The 22,320-nt window shown below is 42.9% G+C and overlaps 1 long non-coding RNA gene across 2 annotated transcripts; it reads left to right on the forward strand.

The window, feature by feature from the left end:
- The first annotated feature begins 1,633 nt into the window (after nt 1-1,633).
- LOC118289942 lies at nt 1,634-15,287 on the forward strand. 2 transcript variants are annotated; one of them, XR_004786288.2, is made up of 4 exons: nt 1,634-1,796; nt 13,514-13,831; nt 14,133-14,523; nt 14,835-15,287. It is a non-coding gene; the product is annotated as an uncharacterized LOC118289942 (long non-coding RNA). The 2 variants fall into 2 exon arrangements; XR_004786287.2 differs by having other exon boundaries at nt 13,514-13,791.
- Nucleotides 15,288-22,320: the final 7,033 nt, after the last annotated feature.

Genomic DNA, 22,320 nt, shown 5'->3' on the forward strand with positions numbered 1-22,320 from the left:
TGAACACACGTTGCTCTTTCGTGTACTCTCGAAAATTAAAACTAAATCCACATTTTCGCCTTTTAAAAAGTAGCTCAAGGTTGACTAAACCCCATCACATCTGGCCGCAAGCTGCCCCCATGAGAGCCATCGGAGGTTATCGCCCCTGAAAGCTACCCTCCACATGTGCGCGTGCGGTGGCCACACTGTAAAGATCTCTGTATTTCCAAGTCCATGGAGGAAAGAGACAGCGATTGTTCTAGCCCCTCAGCCCAAGGGAATCGGAGGGATCTTTTTACACGCTTGTGGTTTTGCTGTAAAACATCTCTCTTTTCGGTGCAGCCTGTGTCAGACAGCAGGAAAAGCTTGTCTGGGATTTATTGGCAGTTGTGGATCTGCAGATGATGGACAAAAGCACAAGTCCTGTAAAAAAAGGCAAAGGGAGGAATATCCGATTAAATGGGTGTTTATTTCTCTTGCATGTCTCGTAGAATGTCTCTCTCTCCCTCTCTTTCCAGTCACATTGCTTTTTTCTTTTTCCAATCCAGTCGTGGCCCTTGTGCTCGACAACAACTTTCTCTGAATACACAGGGCGTTCAATGCCGCTGGTGGATTTGCCCTTGACATAAACCCTCAGCCGTATTGGGGACTGTACTGTCTGTGTGTACTTGTGAGCGAAAGGGTAGTTGATACCCAATCACAATGGTCTCTGGCTGCGCTCTGAAGCCGCGTTACACAACACAGTGACAAATTAAAGGGAAAGACACCAACACATTGGTCCAAAATATGATTTGAATTTGAAACATGATTCGCATCCTGTTTGAGCCCTCACGCCATGTCAAAAGGCATTGGCAGTTATCAGGCCTATCCACTCATTTATTCAGATGTTTCTTTAGTCACCGGCCTGTAGATGTAGAGAGAAATTCAGTTGGTTCCAGAATTGGAAGTGGGTAAAAGTAATATTATGTATTGGTGGTTTCCAACCTTTATAGCTTGTGGCAGCTAAATAAGTGAAAATATATTTAATATCTAGTTGTGACCCTAAATCACAGAACGATTATTTTACTTCTGGTACTGTTTCACCTGAAGGATACAACTTAAAAGAGGTCAAATCAGTATTTCACAAGAAGAAAAGGAAAACAAGATTGAAACCAAAGTTTTTTTTTCTATATGGTCACTTCTATTTTATTTATTTTTTTAAGTGGGACCCAAATCCTCAGATTAGGAACCCATCATGTGTGTTAAAGATACAGACGCTTGGCATGGAGTTCATTTTTACTACTGGGTAATCTCATCTAAAAATGCATTGTATATTAGATTCTGAGTATTGCGTTTTACATGCTGAGGATATAAAATATTAATTTGTGAAAAGAACATTTCCCTCTGAAATGTCCTGGGGTAGAAGAAGCATTGGAATAGTATGAGAACCGCAACATTTCGCAAACGTAGAGTCGTCGGAGGACATGCACTCTGTTGTACTCCACTTTCGGCATGTATTGGGAAGGTTAGCTGAGGATCTGGATGAGGACAAGAGACAGAAGAAGACGATAGGAATGGAACAGGATAGTGAAAAGATGAAAGGAGTCAAAGGAAGGGATGTAAAGGAGAGTAAGAATTAAAGGAAATAAACAGACAAAGGCAGGAAGGAGCGAAAACAAAGGGCAATTAAGATCTAGCAAAGCAGTGTGGCAGATGCTGCTATTTGGGCATCGTTGTAGTTTTTCATATCTGAAAATATCCAGAGGCCAAATCTCAGTTCAAACAGGACCTGCCAGATGTTGCTATGAGGGTTCTTGTTGAGGAAGTAAGGTGACCAAGTAAGTAACAAATAAATGCAGAATTTAGCAGGAAAAATTATAAATATGTTAAATGGCCGATTTTGTAAAACTTATTCTATTATGATAATGTGGCAGGATCTGTGATGTCCCATCTCTTAGACTTTTGCCTCCACCCCAACACAGTGAAAGTCCATAGAATGTATTTTGTGTTTAACAAAATAAACCGGAATTCAAATAAGTGACCACCACTTCAGATTTGCTGTCGAGATACAGTTCGGTTTGAAGCAGAACAAAGTTAAACAGCATTGTTGTGTAATTTTATGCCTTCGCTGCTTCTTTCACATCATTGATGACTGACGCTAATAATAGTTTCCGTTTGAAGTATTCTCTGTTTGTTTTTTTGCATATTTCTGTTTAAAAGGTGATGAGATAAAAAAAAAAACTTTTATCATTCAAAGTTTATTTCAGTAAGTATTAGAGGATTGCGAGACGAAAACAAAAAGAAAAGAAGATTTTTTTTTTATTTATTTAGCAGACACACTAATCCATAATTTTCTTCCTCCTTTCTTTTTCCTCCTGCGACAATGACACAAAACTGTAGAAAACTCAGTGGGGCCTCTTGGCGGTATTCACGCATGAGACTAATCACTCAGCAGGTACGCAGGACGGAAGCTGTCAAAATCATAAATAAATTTAGAAATAATAAATGACTCAATAAATAAATGAATATGCTGTGAAATATGACAAAAATAATATTAACAATAAATATAAGCACATATACATATTTCATAATATGTGACGTGAAATCATATTCTTATTTGTTCCGTATTCATTGTCATGGTCCACTAGGACCAACACCTCTGTTTCTTGTGGACCTTGTCTGAGAATATCTAAACCCTTTAAAGACTTTTGTTGCTTGGTGGACTTTTGTTGGTTAGGATTTCTGTCATATTCCTTCCTTGTGTCTCTGCCTTAGTTAAGTAACTTTTTTTCACTCGACGTGTGTAGAGTTGGTGTTGGTGTTGTTGCTGTTTCCTGTTTTGTTTTGAAGTCCATTTCCTTGTTTCTGCTTCAAGGTGACTTGATTTCATTTTGATGGTCATGTTTGACAGATCATGACCCATCCAGCCCTTGTTACCTGTTGAAATACCTTTAAAGGGACTATACAACGCACAAAAGGTGACTTTTCACCCCTCCAAAAAGTGATTACAGCTCCTACCATGTGATTGAAAGATTGTTTCTGCCTCAAAGTGACTTGATTTCACTCTTGACGGTGATATTTGACGGGTCATAACCCATCCAAACTTGTTTCCCTGTTGAAATACCTTTAAGTTCTGGATTCTCTGAGTTTGAGTTCTTGTTTATTTTCCCCTTCAAACACTTTTTCCCACTTACCTGCAATTTAGGTCCTGCTCAACCAAACCCAGACATTTTTTTTTACCTTTTATATGAATTCCTGTATTGATTCAATCGTATTTAATAGCCATCCATATTTTATCTACGGGAGTCCCAGCCGTACACACTATGCAGGTCAACATCCTGTCACAGGGCCAACATGCAGAGACAAACAACCTTTCATGCCTATGTTCAATGTAGAGTCTCCAGTTGATCAACTGTGGGAGCAAACCAGGATTCAAACCAAGAACCTTTTTGCCATGAGCCGACAGTGCTCACCACTGTTCCTCCGTGCTACCCCTATTATTTATTTATGCACGTATACATTTATTTCCGCGCCTTTGCATTTTCCTCATTTTGCCCGCAAACCTTTTTTTAAAATTTCGGTTTACTTCTACATTTCTTTAATCATTTCTGCTTCCTTGTGCAATTGATGGAGCTGTCTATGAAACTGTTTCATGGGCTCAACTCATCGCCTTAGTGAATAAATAGGTTAATTAAAAGCTAAATAAATATATTTTTGCAAAAGAAAGTTAGTTAATAGTGAAATGGAGGTTTCAAAGAAGTGTTCGATCATCTAATAGACAGACATCTGAGCAAAAATAGATCAAATTCATCTCATACATTTTTCAGCGAGACCTATCATATCATAAATAATGCTCAACACAATTTTCATCCTGAATCAATGTTAAGCATGAAGCTCGGGAGCGCTAATGGCCTAACGACGTACAGCGTAGTTTCTGAAATGGGAAAGTGAAAATTGAGAAGGGAAATGTCAGTTGGAAGTCACGACCTTTCCAGGATATACAGCAAATAAAATATGGCAAAGCGATTTAGAGTGGTATTAAGCTGCCGCACATTTTTTTTTTACTATCACTAGTTAATCTCTGACGCCGAGGCATTAGCAAAAGGGAAGCGAGGTATATTTGTCAAGAGAGGTTTACAAGAAAGCCTAAACGACTGCGTCTTCTTAAACATTCATCAACAACCTGCTGTTGTAAACCCCCTGACAGCACATACTACATTGTGTTTCCAATCTGTGAAAAAAAAACTTTCTGCCACGTTTGTGAGCGTGCTAAAATGTCCGCCCAGTGGCCTTCGCAGGGGGAGGAGTGTGTAGCCATGGGTCCTGTTGTGCGGGGGACTAAATCTTCACAGTTAAAACTGGACACTGCAGGAAATTAAATAGATCTTGACTGTGAGCGGGGAGAAATGTTGTTTTTTTTCTCAGCAAAGACTGGCTGCATTAGAAAAGGGGCTTTGTGTCTATAAATACCACCTTCAAGATTTGTTTTTCACAGTCACATTTGAAGCAGTGGAGCGTTTCAAGACAATGTCAGTGCAAATAATGAACCCTAATGAAGCCGTCGGCTTTTTGATCCTGAACAGACACTACATTACAACTACTGCTGTTTCTAGACAGCTGAGACATTTGCTAGCGTAGCTTTGATTTAATGTTGCCATCTCCATTTCTCTGCCATTTTCTGCTCTACATTTGACCAATATTACCATGAGCACAAAATCATCCAATTCATTTCATGCAAGTGACAAGATAGTAGTTAATTTCTTTTTATTTAACATTTGAATCCACCATGATATTTACATTGCATATTTTTAGTACACTATTACTATCACTCTGATTCAAATAAATGGATTATATTTACAGTGCTACGTTCAAGTGACTTTTCTGTTGGATGGGATTAAACAACAACAACAACATTAAATATGCAATACTTTATGATGAGCATGTGCTGATTAAATTATAAATGAATTCAGATAGGGCCTTTTCAAACACATCTTGCATCTCAGTAAAGGTTGTGCCTTTCTTCCGGGAGAATAGATTCTGTCAATTGGTATAATCTTCGGGCCTTGACCTAAGTCTTTTTTCTCACATTGAATTTTACCGAACAGTGTCACAGGAATACTAAGCAGAAATGAATATATATATATAAAACTGTCTTAAGTATCACGTCTATAGTATTTACCTTGTACTTTACTTTTGACCCCCAAAAACTTTAACTGCAAAATGATTTGGGTATTGACTCTGGAGCAATAATGCGCTGGCCTCCTCAGACAAGGATTATGCTTATAGTTCCATCTATAACCCTGATGTCAATGGATTGAAACCACCCCCCGAAAAGAGCATAACTTCCCCAGTGTCACGATCCTTTCTCATCCACCACTGCTGCATCCCCGCCGTCATTCTACTGTAATCCTATGAGTTAACACCCTCTAGCCGAGGTGAGCTTTCTCACCTTGGTGCTGCAGTGGACAGCATGTTTCCTCATACGTCAAGGAGTTTTCTCCGGCCGGCCAAAACAGGACTCTTATTCTGACTCAAGGTCACATGGCAGACCAGAGAGAAAACTCAGGAGCCACAGGACAGTTACTGTACCGGCCCAAATATACTTAAGTCTGATCATTTTGTTCATCACTTTGTTTTGAAAAGTTTATTAGTCTAGTCCTGCTGGGAAAGATACTCGTAGACCAAAGATGAGATCCTCATCACTGAAGTCATTGTCTTATAAAGGTGAAAGATGAAATACTTTCATATAAGCAGAATTAATGTAAATCCAGTTATGTTTATATGTTAATTATTTTGTTTGATCAGTCAAATACGCTCTCCTGCCACATTAGACCAGAGCAATTTTTCTGGCACGTAGCATTGTCAAACTGTATTTTTTTGACTCCTCTTTAATAAATTATGACAGCGGTAACACATTTAAGCAATAGCTCACGACAGGCCGTGCTACCACAGTTAAGGGGGCGTTGTTCTGCCCGACGTGAAGCGGAGGCCACGGCCCACACCATTCAAGCTCGCCATGTGCTCTGAGCTCGCTAACTTTCCTCAACTTCACAACGTCGTGACTCACGTCTACTTACGTCGTTACTTCCTCAGTCAAGGAGTGATACGGACCCGTGCAAACTGATCCGACGTCATAGCCGTGGTACATGCTCAATATACCACGGCTTTGAACCAATCAGATCGCTTGATTTGAGCTACCCGTTTCATAATGGCTGCTAGACACCAGTCTGTTTCTGCAGCAGAGGTATTTAGCAAATTTTTACTCGTCAGGGAGTCATTTCCTTTATAGCAGCACATGAGCCGTCAGAAATTAAGCTTGCTAAACCCTGAAAATGATGCACTATAAAGGACTTAAAGACCCTTGCTAGCCTAGCAACATTGAGGCTACAAACAATTTACAGCAGTCTTTTAATGAACCGTAACAAAGCCTTCTGGGACAACACTGAGCCGTGAGAGTATTTTGGCAGCACACACATGCATATATATATTCACAATTATTACAAACTGTGTGTTCATAGAAATGGCTCTTTTTTTAAAAATCCATTCAGTCCAACAACATTAGGAAACGTCTCCCAGATCCATATCATTAAATAATTTAATGACTTTCACATGTGCATGAATTCAACAGGAAGTGTGTTCTATGTGCTCAAGAACACAGTGAGCCTGTGAGAGCCTCAAAAGTTTTATAGTGTATAGTTTTAAAGTATACGCCCAGTGAGCATTCTTCATTGGAATGAACGGGGAGGGATATAACCACAGTTTTTCAAGTGTAATATCCAGAAAGGTCAGTGCAGTGATTAGTTAAAAGGTTTTGTCTTCAATCAATAAGGATCCAATGTTGATTACATTACTGATCAGTTGGTTGGACAAGGGCAAAATAGTTTAGTAATTTGAAGGGTAGAAAAAATGTGTGGATGTGAATATATTAATTGAGGCAAAGATGCAATTGGGCAAGTTGAAAATGTTCATCACTTGTGGCAAGTTTTTTATGTTTACAATGATTCCTTTAAGCTTCCAATTCGTGAACATATGGGCAGAAATTGAAGCACTGAAGTCATAACTACTGGACTCGTCACAGGGACAAGAGAAATAGTCCACCCTTACCCCGACTCAGGTTCCACAATTGTAACACTAGTCTCCGTTTCCAAGAGACAAGTTAGATCAGTGACTACCTTTCTATCTCTGTTTCCATGGCATCATGCTTTATTTTGATCAGTATATGCCAAGATATATCAAACCAGTCATAACCCTGAAAAAAATGATTAAAAGAGAAGAGAAACTAAATAAATTATCCGATAAGCCTGTAAGGTCATTGCTATTGGGAGCATGCGTGTCACAAGACAAAGAAGCTACTGCTGTGCAAAAGGCTTCCAGATGTTCACCGCCGAGCAGTGAAATGATGTACATTTCACCTCTCTGGCTCTGTAAATTTCGCAGTGACCTCACAAATTTGGATGGATGTTCAGCGGTCGCTATCCATTGAACTTTGAGAAGAAGCAGCGTGTGGTGTGGTCTTGCTGAGGGGAATCTGGACTTTGGTCAGTTTTGTCAATTAACTTACTCAACCTTGGAGAGGAGACCATAGTGCCCTGCCCTCGCTCTGGAAGGGGAGAAGCACTGAGTGGAATTGAGTGGAAGCTCTAAATGGGCTACCTTCAATCGTACTCAGGTCAAAAGCCCTCTATTGGCCATTGGTGACGTACAGTACCAATGGGCAAGTGCCAATTATGACTTCAAAATTCCCGCCTGTCTAATCCCATTGCATTTGCTGTACTTTCCCTTTCATGCAAACTTTTCTCCCACCTACATGTCGCATGAGGTGACTTTGCACACAAAGTTAGTTCGAAAGGGTCCGTAAATGACTGCGCTTTTGTTAGAGGTGCCTGAGAGTATCACGATTACCGGTGTAAGACATGGCAGTATCTCAACGCATTCAGACTGCGTCAGTCCTATTGAAAAAATTGACTCAATGTTGAGAAAGGTCAGAGAGGAATAGAATACAGTAGATAAATGGGACTGCCATCCCACAATGGGATATGAAAAGAAAATGTCACATTACCCTCACATTCGACAGCCATAATGCCTCCTCCTCTTAGCTGATATATGAAGAGTCACCAATGGCCTCAAATATTCATCCAATCGGAGCAATATTTTCTCAGAGTTTATCTTATTTCTTCACTCCTATTTGGGCTATCTATTTAATGTCACCTACATAACGGTTGCTCAGCCGTGACAATGTCATGCTGCAATGCACTGCAGAGGCACATATTTTCCAAAAGTGGATTTTATCAGTTTCAACTCTGTAGAATACCTGCCTTTCTAAAGCCTTGAGTTTAGCCTTTTGGCCAGCGTCGCCTTGTTTTTTTCGAAACCAGAAATAACCGTAGTGGAGAAGCAGGGGTTTTGCCTGACTGATAGATTGTCCACTGAATGTCCACCTACACTTTTGACCTGCACCCATCAGATGGGTACGAGATATCACACGGTATTCAGGCCAAAAAGCATCGTCCCGCATTATAGAGCTCTGTGTCTGGCGATGCTAAATGGTCACAGTGTAGTGCTTCAACCTGAGCATGTACGAAACCCAATGAGTCACAAAAAGCCCAAAGTAATGTAGGGAGTCACAGAGCAATGGAACGCTCAAATCATAATGACCAACAAAACGTTGCATATAGTTTAAACACTTAACACCTAGCATTAATGTGTTTTGGCCGATCGGATTGCAATAACAAAGGATAATGCACCTGGGGCACATTGAGGATGGATTGAGATCTGATTGACCAAACCACCCCTGGCGGTGGTCAGGGAAGTGTGAACGCAACTGTGCTGTCAATCCACACACAAACACACGGTTGTTCCAAAACTGCTCAGCAGCAGCGGCAAGGTTGCAGCAGCCATTAGTCAGGAAACACACAAAGCAGTCCTCTTCTCAGCCATCACATTACTCAAGACGCTCGTGGACGGAGTGAGGACGAAACCAATTAAAAAGCGAGCAAACACAATAACGCAGCATCACGGGGGGAGACCGTCTCCTGTTCTCCTTCTTCAATCTTTGTTAGTTGTTGTTTTTTCTTGTGGACCTGCGCACTCGAGAGGAGGCTGTAACGTGAGCTGGACGGGACGTCCAGGTTGCAATCGCGTGTCAGTGTGGAGAAACATTAATACCAGGTGCAAATGGCATCATGTTAAAACAATATCTGGACACAGTCTGGACATGAAAACACAATAATGCCAGCACTAAAACAGCAGAGCTGGGTTTTTTTTTTATATATATACACCCACAGCTATTATAAAGCAATCCTCACAGCTAATTTGCGACTGAAATATAAGGTGTTTTCCAACATATGCTGTTAATAGAACACTATTTTTGCACATCTGCAAAAGCAGTTCAGCCGGTCATTAGCTTGCCCAGGTTTAAAAATTGTGGTCTTGGCAAATGAGCTTTTACTTTATTCCCACCGAATCTGGATTTTTCATTTTTTTGGGGGGTTCTACACTTAATTTATATTGAAATATGTAGAGCCTGAACACATGGCTGTCTGCTGTTGACCAACAATGGAGAGAGAGAGAACGACTTGGGCTTGTACTTAGCATTCACCGTGTGTGCGTGCGTGCGTGCGTGCGTGTGTGTTATAGAAGCTCAGTACCAGTCTGACGCCAGCACCACAGGGTGTCTGGTCTCGGCTAAAACCCCTTCGTCCTCCCTTCCACCTAAAACACAGGCCCACATAACAACACGCACTCACACACACACACACACACACACACACACACTCTCTTTCTCTTTCTCCCTCGCGCACATGCCGGTGTGTGTGTTAATCCCATTGCTATGTAAGAGGCAGTACCGCGGGGACTCTCATCAGCCTACCTGTCAGCCCCCTCCAGATCAACTCTCAAGCGGTTAAATGCAAACACGTAGGAGCCCAGCGGGGAGCCCATACATCCAAGGGCTCAGACCTCGTCTCTGCACCGTGGCGTCATCTTGAATCCAAAACAAATGTACATTCCGCACGCATATATGTTTGCCAGAGTGGGTTCACATGCTCCCGACACATTCCACAGGAGATAACAGTTTTAACCTTCAAATCCACCTCTAAAAAAAAACCCAGCTCCTACACCATGTGAGCAATAAAAGTGCTCCCCTTAATCTGGAGAGGTTAAAAATGACATTGATTGTGTTATCAAGGTGAGCGTAAAACGATCTGTACAGTCACTCAATATATAATGCACTGGAATCTGAGTCTGTCGAGTCGATTCTGATACGGCAGATTGTTCTAAATACAATTTATAGGCAACAGCTGCGCGTTGAAGAGTGTTCCCATATCCTAATGAAGTCAAATAAATACCAGATCTGTTATTCCGTATCAATGAGCGAGCCACAGGATTTCTGTTTGTATTGTCTAACTTTCCATTTCAGCGAAGAGAGAGTGGAGGCAGATGACGCATGAGTGCAAAACAAAAGCAGTGTTTTCCCTCCCATTTCATCGAGTGACAGGGAGAACAAATAGCACAGATTTCTACATTTTTCTCTCTCTCTCTCTCTCTCTCTCGCTCCATCCCTCCCACTCCTCCACCCGCTCGCTTTCCTTTTCCCCGTCTCTCCCCTTCTCCGCCCGCCCTGCAGATGGCGGATGCCATATTAGATGTTTTCTTTTTGCACATCAAACCAGAGGTCACAGCTGCACCGCTCCTAGACCAGCCGCAGATGTGTCGGCACAGTTACCTGACAACCGGTGCAGATGGAACACTTTTTCCGAAGCTGGAAGTGAAAAAGCACCCAAAAAAAAGAAAACAAGTGTTGTTTAGCCAGAAATTACTTTGGCTCCCCCGGGGAGAGCCACTGAGATCATAGGCGCCGAATACGGACAAATATTGCCAAGTTTGTGACGTGTTTCGCCACTTACAGCGGCCGGAGCACTGACGGCATTGAAATGCCCCAACAGACGAGGAAGGGAGGGGAGGGCGGCGCAACGCAGATTTGTAACTATTTAGACAATGTTGTGTGAAAACCGACATGGTCTGGCTTGAATATGAATGAATTAAATGATTTATTTATGTCTGTTTTTTGATGGAGCAAAGCACGCATGCTATCAGGCTTGGCCCTACTCCGAGGGGAGAAGGCCTTGTCAGCATTATGTTTGGTCTGTCAGACAGATTAACATGTTAAAATATGTACATATTAAAAAACCACCCTGCGATTTACATGAACAGGCCGTCCCAGGGTGCGGCTGCGAGCCTGATTGCGGCGCCAGGAAAGGAAGACTGATACAGTATGTTCTCAAATACACTCCAATAATGAGATTTACATCCCCACTTTAGCGCACACCTATTATAATCTGCGGTACACAAAAGCGGAACGTGACTGTAACTCAGAATGAACTCATTTGAATATGGACTGGACTTTTAATCAAATCTGTGTGTTCCCTCTTGGAGGATTTATTTATTTTATTCCTCCCTCCCCCCCTTTTTTTTTATTTCTTTAAGAAACTCTGTTGTAGTCGCCCTTTCATCGCTGAAATATTTCTATATCATAGTCAAATCTTGGATGTGCAATTACACATAATACCCTGTGGGATTTACAGTGACATTATTATGGGGGGGGGGGGGGTTGAGCCATCAGAAATGCATAGATGTGCAGTGTGAAAGTCGTGATGGAAAACAATCATTTTTATGAGCCGCTTCTCGGGCCTCTCTTCATTCACTCTGGCGTGGTAAATCAGAGATGCCACACGGGCGCTGCTGAGTCTCAGTGCATCTGATTCATTTGATATAGGCTGTGCATTTTCAAAGTTGAGTGTGTGTGTGTGGGGGGGGGGGGGGGGGGGTATAACAGCACAACGTGCAACACATTCACAGCCGAACACTCTGCAAACGGTGACGGCAGTCAAAGAGCCAGTGCAACGTGCCGGCGGCGGCTGGTGAAAGGCTGAAATGAAATGAGGATTAACTGTCAACTGGCGACACTGCAGCACAATAAAACAATTTTCTTTAAAGCAGCGTACCACATATGTTGCACTTAAAGCCCCATCTGCATCCCGTAAACAAGCCATGAGTACAGTGTGCTGCACAACTGACTATCAATCTCCTACCACCGTTGTATTGTGACAAGCACGATGAATTACAAGTAGAGCTGTCAAATAATCTTCTCTATTGTGCGTCTGATTCACCAGAAAAGTAACACGCTGACATTATGACATCGTATAACACCCGCCATTCTGAAGCTAAGCCAAAATGTTATGTTCCGTATTATTATTCGTCATGAACCCCCGCACCAGAGACATTTCATTTCCCATTTTGCGGCTTTCCTTTACTTTTATGGGTAAATGCTATACCTGCTAAATGCTGACGCACCTGAAGATTTGGAATGAGAGACCGTTCAGATCGCAGAGGTGGATTATGAACTGTAGACGCAACGGCGATAACATTTTAAATCATTCAAAGGTCACACTGCTCAAAAAAACTGGACTGAGTAGTTTGTTCAATTGCATCCAGATGATTCTGAAGAAAACCAGATCGGTCCTTGTCTGTCTTTTGGTTATTTTTTTTTGTCACACGCTGACAAAGAGTTTGGCATGGTCACAGACAAAAAAACAGAACAAAAAATTACAATGAAATGGGAAATATTCAGATTGGCCATGGTTTAATGGAAACTACGGTACATGTAACTCTGAGACAGAGACAGAAAAGCCATAAAGCACAGCAAGGGCTTTTATTCGTGTATTTAAGGACAGACGTATAGGTACTAATCTCTTTTTGGCGTTTTCTCATAGACTTCTATAGAAACTGGTCTTCTTGCAACCAGTGAAGTCGCCCTCTGCTGGTCATCCCAGAGAATACAGGCTTCAGGCACTTCCGCAGATTGGCTTCCTTTCCCAACCCCATTGACTACGTCCATTTTTTTATATACAGTCAATGGGCGGTACATGAGAAAGACATCACTACTCACTGACTTGGATGTTATAGATGTTCTACACATTTTTTAAACACCTGCACAGTGCACACCCTTCAAAAAGAGAAAGAAATGTAGAAGGCTGCCGAAAATCAGAGATTTCTTGGGGGCTTGTTTTTATTTTTGGTCAAATTCACCAAATGCTTAGGAGGTGAAGTAAAAAAAACAACATCAAATAACACTTTGACACAGGAGAGCGCTTCCTTAAAATATGTGACAAAAGGTTACGCCCCACATATGGTTTGGTGGAAATAAAATAAATCAGCCCTGCCGAGTTGTTATGGCGACAACCTGCTATTTCTTTCTTTTCCTTATTCTTAGAGAGACACACACCAGGTTTACGTGCGTGACTTTGACTGGTAATTGGAATTTAATTGGAATTGCAGGTCTCAGTTTTGTGCAAACATCTGAGCAGATGCTAATAAAAGACAGAATTTGATTTGACACACTCGTTCTCTTGTGACTCCGGTGAGTTAGGCCTGCCTTGTCAGCTCTCACAACAACGCATGAACCTATAGCATGCGTGATGTAAAAATGGTGTCGATTTAATAAATCACAGTTTTCTTTAATGTCGTCGTGTCTTTTTTATTGTTTTGTTTTTTATAGCGACACAGAGAGAAACACACACGGCCTCGGACCCACTGTGCCGACGATGTGAATTCATTGATGTCCAATGGAGCCAGACTAGATGTAGTCCTTGACCCCAACAATCCCTGAGGGGTGAGGGCTGGAGCCTGGCCTATCGGTGTCTCCTCCCTGCCAGTCAACACCGCCTCTGCTGCCAGTAATACAGCTCTGACTTCAACTCTGACCCCCGACGCTGCTCCGCGGCCGGTCGACCGGCCAGCCAGGGGGGCCCAGGGCCAGGCCTCCAGAGGATCCAGGTCTGTGTGGTCTCTGGGTGGAGACTTTAGTGGGGGAGAGGTGATTTTTCTGTGTGTGTGTGTGTGTGTGTGTGTGTGTGTGTGTGTGTGTGTGTGTGTGTGTGTGTGTGTGTGTGTGTGTGTGTGTGTGTGTGTGTGTGTGTGTGTGTGTGTGTGTGTGTGTGTGTGTGTGTGTGTGTGTGTGTGCTCGCCAGTGAGACAACAATACACGTGTGCACATATTTGTGTCCTTATATGTACAGTATGTGCCGTCACATGCAAACTTAGCTCCAGCCAGAGTTCATATCAATTATTTATTTTTTTTTCTATTCCCGCTCTCGTTCTCTTCTCCGTGTCCCCAGGCAGACATCCTAATTACAGCCAGTTTGGTTAGTTGGAAACGTGAACCCAGGAAGTAAGACAGTGCCAAGACAGTTTGTCCTTTGATCGGCTCACCGGCTGAGCCGCTGGTGGTGCCCACCACAGAAGGTTTAGGGGGGGCCGGGGGCACGGTACTGTACCGTTTGAATGTCATGGTTTATACCCAAGAAATGAGTAAAATGAGGAGGTAATAATTTGAAATGTACAACACATTTCACTGAATTAGCAACAGAGAAAGAATTTGGCAAGGAGGCCACATCAACGTGAAGCGTGTTCATTTAATGTGCGACCATGAAGGACAAAGTCCCTGCAGAGTCCAGAGCTGATGGTGAGCGAGGCCGCGGGTATCCAGGAAGATGGATGAGAGGAGAGGTAAGAAAAAGATTTGATCATTATGTTTCTTTTCACTTGGTAAAAAAAATCTACTTTGAATTTTGCAATCGATTAAAATGACTTTGGACTTCTAAACTCTGGCATGTCTCATGCCTCAAGTCCAAAACTGACAAACGGGGAAGAAAACCTTTGATTCTTTTCCAGCATCATTATCATTATGTGGGCCTACATAGACACTGCAATAGCCAGCGGTTACTTCTTTTTTTTCTCTCAATTGTGAATGCAGCAGTTCAAGTCAGACCGTGTTTGGAATATAACGCATTCCCTTTTCTCTCCCTCTCTCTTTCTAGGTGGCACATGTACAGTCGACGATGGTCCATTACTACAGTAGCTGGTACAATGGGACTTCTGGTGTCATGCCGGGCCAGGGGCTGCGTGCTCGCCGCGTGGATGACATCAAAAGCGACACTGCACGTCGACTTGCCCTTCGCGAATGCAAAAGAGCGCAGGGGATCAAACGCGTCGAGCACAGACACAGACACACAATCAAACCCTCTAAATGCCCGAGGTGCAAGGATGCTGTTTGTGGGAAACACACAGCATCGGGGACGCTGAGTGGTTGTGCCGGGCGTGCGCGATGTGAAGCGGAACAAAAATCAAACATTTAACATTTTTCAGCTTTATTTCATCCCCAGTGTTTCAGTAGCCCAGTGTTGCTTTTATTGTTGTGGTTTTCTTTCTTTTTCTGTGTAGCTCCTTGCAATTTCATCAGGAAAAGTGCTTTATATATATAAAAAGTTTATTATCAATATTGATTTTATTGTCATTTTGTGAGTAGCGTATACTAGCATTCCCTTGCACCTGTAAAATGTATCGCATTATAAAAGCAGGTCAATTTTACCTCGTGCGGCCCTAGTGTTAGTAGAGTTTTAACATTAGACAGCAAAAGAAAAAAGTTTATTTACTCTAATATTACAAACTACAGAGTTGTCCCCCCCAAAAATGAAATTGCACTTAAACCCAAAGGAGGTGAACTAAGCCGCCGGCGACTGCAGGGGTGGAGTATAAGAAGACAGCCATCAAGTCAAACACCTCCTGCTTCCTGTAGCGCATCGGTCAGCCCACACCGACGGCAGACTTTGGAATCTCAGTTAAATCAAAGTACTGCTTTATAAAAAACATACTGGGCGATGGTTTAAGGAATAGGGGGGAAAAGATACACATTCAAGGGTGAAAAGAAATCTAAAGGGCGTTGCTTATTTCACAACAACAAACCCCCGAGCTACACTGTTTTACAGCTTTTTTACAGCTGTAAATTAAAACTATAGTGTGCAGTGGTTTGAAATAAATAACTAACTGCCATAAGGAGATTGAATACATCGCATTCTCTTTGGAGAGAAATAAACAGAACCCATAACGTGTAAATCTCAATTTGAGCCTTAAGCCAATCAGGTCAATGTTCACAGAGGTGTCTGACAGCAGCCACCTCGGTCCCGCGATGCTCGGATGTCATGTGACATGGTGGCGTTGTGCAGCGTCGGAGAGGGTCGGACAAAACGTCTGTTCGACATGCGTCGCGTTAAGTCCAGCGCGTAGAGCCACATGAAGTGGAATGCGTCCATACACACACACACACACACACACACACACACACACACACAAACTAACCCTGGGCAGACACGGGGGGGTGGGGGGGGGGAATTTAACCAACAAGAATATTAAAACATCTAACAACATGCGAGTTATCCAAACATAATGAACCTATCAAAAGGAATTATCTACAAAGAAAGAAGTAGCTTCCAGCAAATGCTAGGAAAAAGCCACACGCCAAAAAAAGGCGATTTTTGATAATTTCTTCCATCTCCCCGTTGGCCTCCACCACTTCCCGTGGGCCGCACTTGAAAGGCCGTCCTTCCCGGGCTGCAGGCTGTTTGCCAGAGGAGCTTGGTGAAAATCAAAAAACAAAGGTGAGCGCTTCGTGCAAATGAAAGAACCATGTGACAGATGGTTGGTTAAAAGCGGGCTGTCATGAGTGGAATCAATTGTGCATTACATAACAGCTAAAGACTATGTGTACTGTAATTATATGAAGAAGAAAAAAGATATATAAATACTTCTATAATATTGTGAGGTGTTTTTTTCCCCCCGAGGAAAGTTGGATATATCATTCAATGAAAGCTGTCAAATACAATAATTGTTTAAAAAGGCCATGTTACTGTGGACACTGCTCCTTACAGTAATGAAGATGGTCCAGTTCCACTGATGGCAGCCATCGCCTCACTAGTTAACTCATGATCAAGTGAAGTGATGCAGTGATGTAATGCCCCAACAAATTGGCCGCGTGTACTGTTTAAAAACTGAGCGACGTTATGTCTCCTCCACGTGTGTAATGAGGGTTCCTGGAAGACCGGTGCGAGCACATGTCTTCATCCAGCCGACTTACAACTGACAAGCCCACCCCCCCCCCCCCCCCCCTTCCTCCCCCCCCGCCCCTTTCCACCAATTAGCTCCGGTATTAGCATATGCACTCTATTTGCATGAGCAACGACTAATTCCTGGTGTCATCGCAGCAGCTGTCAGAGCCGATTAGCCCGGCGAGCAGTCAGAGAGATCCCCTGTCTTGTCCTCCGTCTCAATGTCGGAGCAGGCTTCAGTGGAAAAAACACAATATAAAAACTAGCGCACACCATCGTTGCCTTTGTCGCAATCATCCGCGAGGAGCCTCGCGGCCACGCTCGACGAGATGTCGAGGCTCTGCGCGCGGCCCCCGTCCGGGCCCCCCCCCCCGCCCCCCCGTGGGTGTGTGTGTGCGGGACTCAGATGTGGCTTTTTTCTGTTGTCACCAGTGCCAAATGTGCGACCTTGTGCTGATGCTGAGATAACGTTGGAGCGCGCCGGCGGTATTTTCCTGTTTGTGTGGGCGATGGATAACACTGGCCTGGCCTTCTGCCCGAGCATATATACATATATATGGGAGGAATAATTATTGGTGATAATGTTTCAAGTGTTTGTGCGGGGCGGCTGCTTATACAGCGAGCTTGTTTGGGTCTGCTGGTTGAGAGAATCGGTGTTTCTACGTTTTTTTTTTCCCCAGGGAAAATGTTCAAGATTTACTGTGCTGTGCCAAGTTTCCTATTAAGTTCCTTTTGCATGCAAACCTTGCCATGTGTCTGCAAATCCCTCTTTCTGTGGGCACTTCTTTCTGACACCATGCTGTTTGAAATCACACATACATCCAGTATCATATAAGTTATATATATATATATATATATATATATGCATCCATTGCATTATGCTTGGAATGTGTTAACACCACACTGCTGTGTGACTGCAATATGTATAGCTGGCAAAATGAACTAAATAATCATATCAATTTAGGAAAATATGGTTGTTATGTAATGTCTTCTCTATGGAAGCCCCTTTCCAGTAAGAGAAAAAAAATGTACGTGATTAAATAGAAATTATTCTATTGTAATTTTGTCTCACCATCTCTAACTTTTATTTACTATCTCTTAGTTTAGAATATCAAAAATGTAACTTTTTAGATTAATTTAACAATATTCATCCACCGTCGCCGTGTCACACAACTCACAAACATACTGTACACGTTGTCATCGCAGCTGACAGAGCGTCATGGGGTTGACTAATAGATAAGTACAGTTATTAATGCGAAGGGAGCGCTGAGTGCTGCTGTGATTGAGGACATTAGCGGTAAAGACAACAGCTTGTAGGCCAGAGGACGGATTTATCACATGAAAACGAAATAAAGATAAACAGTCGTATCAAGGGGGAGCCCTCCTTGGCTGCAGCAACCGCGTTCGCGTTTCCTGTGTCTACTGCGGTGTGTGAAATGAAATATTGTGTTTGATTTAGGTTTCCCCGTTGAGTCAAAAAGTTGTTCCCCTCCTTTCACCTCTATTTCTAACGTGATTGCTGTACAATTTTCATGAAACTTGGAACAACTTCTTCCCATAATGTCCAAATATACCTTATATATATCTTTTTACACTATTTTTTTTTCTACTTCTATAGCTACACTATATAAACCAGTGGTTTCCGACCTCAGAACAGCTCAAATAAATCTTGAGATTGTTAAACAATTGTTTTATGATATAAAATATAATTATCATATACTATTAAGGAATGTGTAGTGTACTGAACAACATACAGTAAGAAAGTAATGGGTGCATGGACCACACAGGTAAAACGGAAAGAATATATATATATATATATATATATATACATTTTGATGAGCAACATTAATAAAAGAGAGGACAAAAATAGAAATAGGAGATGCAAATAAAGTTTAGTGTTGCAGTTTTTTTTTTCTTAATTTTTCTCAAAATAGTACTAAACCTACTTGTCCTTCCAGGACACCGTAGCGACAACAACTAACATGGCCACATAATAAACTCCAGTGTAACAGCTCCACAAATTAAATAATTTCAGTTCATGTAACAGAAAGTTAGACTAAACAAAAAGAGTCAACTCAACATACTACCTTCAACAAACAAAACTAATTAGAATTCAAAATAAAGTTGGTAAGTTTCTTCTATACAAAATCTTCGTTTTATCTTGCTTGGTTTGATCCTTCCTATTTTTCGGAAACAAACGCATCCTCTGATCACTAACATCTCCGAACGGGATCCGAGATTCGCATGAGCTAAAAGTGCTGACACTCCAAATTATGTCTATGTCTTTTTTCATTCATCATTTTTTATTTTAATTCTATTTTTTCTAAATATATTTCCAATCAATGTCTCCACACTGGCGAACACACTGTGAGCGCCTCTAGCACCAAGTTGCACTGACAAGTTGACAAGTCACTGACAACATGGGTAACCCTTGTGTAAATCACTGTCCTGTTTTTGATTTATTCCATCTCTGCCCTGATTGAGTGAAGAAATAACCGCAGGTACCAACTCAACCTGTGCAGGACTCGAGTGTGACGTAAGGAATTATGACGTACGTTTTGATCATTTTAAAAGGTCACAGAAAGACCGTTTTAGAGGCGAAGCTCGGATTTCCCTGTGACAAGCCTCAGAATCCAAACTTTCCTACGGTGATGTTGAACAATTTGTGCCCGTGCTCGGTTGTATATCTTCCATCTGTGAATCTGCACTTGCATCTGTTCATCCACAGCCATGGGTAAGTTGATATTGCGGGACTGAGTCCCCTCTCATTAGCGTAACTAGAGGAGGGATGACACAGTCGTCGGTGATTGCAGTTGTATTTCAACCCGGATCTCAGTGTCAACACCACGGAGGATTATTACAAGGCACAGTAGTGTCTCTCCCTGTGTCTCCGCTTGCCATCGCGCTGTAATGTCTGACAATTAAGATCTAATCTTTTCCACTGGCTCTCTCAGCTAGCGTGCCGGCCCACCGCTGATCAAGATAAGCAACAATCCCTTTGATTCCTGAACTGGAGCGTAGAAACTGCCATCTCCGTCTACTCCCGTTACCGTGTGCACTGCAACAACCTTTTATCCGACCAATATTTTCCTTGGCACGGGCGCCGGGTTGGCGTGCAAAAAATAAGGAGGCCAGGAAGAAAAAGTGTTCCTCTCCCTCCGCTGCTGGAATGTTTCAGTGTTTCGTGGCCAGACCTCAGCTTTTGTTCTGGGCTTTGCCTTTTCAATAATAAATAATGCATCTGATTCATTAGTTTGTTCACTCCGAGGTGGACGGGGGGAACTCTGTTTCAACCCCTCGGGTCATAAATCAAGGAGGAAAAAGCTGTCAGGAACAGGACCCCAAACTCACAACACGCCTTCACTGGCTCATGATTGCCAACTGTCAGATACTATAGCATTTCGGGTGCCCACGGGTCCTCGAAGGCCCCGCCGCTCTCCCCTAATGATCGAACCCGTGACAAATGTGTGTGTGTGTGTGTGTGTGTGTGTGTGTGTGTGTGTGAGATATTTGGCAAATGGGAGTCGTGTTTGATTTAGCTGGCTTTCGAGAGCTGCGTTTCAATCCTCCATTGGAACGGCAAGTTGGGTCTGGCAAGGAAACATCAAGGTTTCCCAACGATGAACTCGCTAATGATGACGGGAAACGGAGCATTGAGGGGTGTTTGTGTGTGTGTGTGGGGGGGGGGGGGGGCTGCTGAGTGCATGAGCTCCTCCTTTTATTGGCTGTTTACAACGTATTTGTCGCCCCGTGACACTCATTTTGGAAGTCTTCCCTCTCTGTAAGCGCCTCGCCAAGCCGTCTCTTTACTCTATATTAGGACCAATGAGCTGAAGCCACTCTTTCCATGGACAACACCAAGCTGTGCTCTCCCTCTGGGCTCACTGTTGGCCAGCGTTTCCTGTGCGAGCGCGCGCAATGCATGTCTGCATGTATATGTATGTTTTGCGTATTATTTCAGGAAGTCTGGGGGTTTTTTTCCAGGAAAATCTTTCTGTCGTTTCAAATCAAAAATCAATGTTGTTAATTTGAGTCGCTTGCCCAGTGCGGGGTTAGGGCAGGGCAGACATCCAGCAGCCAAGGCATCATATAGCACCAGTTAATAAAGCCCCGGTATGTACTGTAGCCCATTCATTCAGCGGGAGTGACTGCGTCCAAGCTCATCCAGTGTGTGCCTGGGGCGGTGATCACAATCATGGTCATGCTACTCTCCATGATTAGATCAATACATAATTTCTGAGAAAATCGAAACACATGATTGTGAGGAAAACAGCCATTGGGGTACAGTGCCGTGTGCTTCCTGCATGTGTGTGTGTGTGTGGCAGCAGCCCAGGGAGTTTTGCTCTCATTAGGAGCGCCACAAGCCAACTCAACAGCTCAACATTTCTCCATGCACACAGATTCTGCTGCATGAGAAATGGCGAGTGTGCGAGAGACGCGGAGCCGGCTGGCGGGAACTGTACACTCGCCCGCAGCCCAAGCACAGTGCAAGGGTGGAGGCATGAAAATGGGAGCTTTGTGTTGGACCCAAGTAAACGTTTTCCTGAATTACTTTTCATAATCTGCCATGAATTATTATCTACGCGTGGTCCCTGTTTTAACAGTAGGATTATTATTGCTATTAGTCATGTAAATTACAGTACAGACATGAAATATGGTCAATCAATGAATCGTTGATACTCCAGGAAGGACTTTTTCTTACCCAACTGCAGGGATATTAGTATGAAGATATATAAGTATGAAGGCCACATTCGAGGGGACAAACATGCTGCTGTATATTCTCCTCCACACTGCGTCTGTGGTCTCTCTCCAATTACTTCAATGTTTTCCATATTCGTCTATAGTCTCTGTACAACCTCTGTACGGTGTCTGCGAAATTAGAAAATGGCCGTGACCATGTACACTTTTGGACAGTCTGTCTTCGACAGCTTCTCAGTCAGGACCACTATAGTCAAAATGTATTAATTTCAGTAATCACATTAAGTTATATTTGGCGGTACGGCCTGATTCTGGGACCTCCCAGCCTGAGGTGGGGAGATGTGCTCTACCTACCCTTCTTATGAGCCTTCATGGAAAGTGTGGCAGCTTAAGACACCCAGCGCCGAATAGAGCAGGCATCAATGACAGCACATGACAATCGATTTTAGTCAGATACAGTATGAAAAGGAGGTGCTGGGGTGGAGGCGGGTCGTGAAGTGGCCTGCAAGTGAATTCATGAAGCATAGGTAGGCTAGAGCAGCTTAAGAAGAGCGCCCAATTGCGAGCTAACTGAATGTGTAGAAGAGAATCATCTAAGCTGTCGGCTGATGTAGGCTGGCATAGAGATCTCTACTGTCAGCTGATGTACAGGATAGGCTGAGCCTGACTTCATTTCTTGTCTTAACTATCGCTATGGTGTTGCACTTGGTTATGCCGATGAAAA

This window comes from Scophthalmus maximus, chromosome 18 (genome assembly GCF_022379125.1).
Source record: "Scophthalmus maximus strain ysfricsl-2021 chromosome 18, ASM2237912v1, whole genome shotgun sequence".
NCBI classification, from domain to species: Eukaryota; Metazoa; Chordata; class Actinopteri; order Pleuronectiformes; family Scophthalmidae; genus Scophthalmus; species Scophthalmus maximus.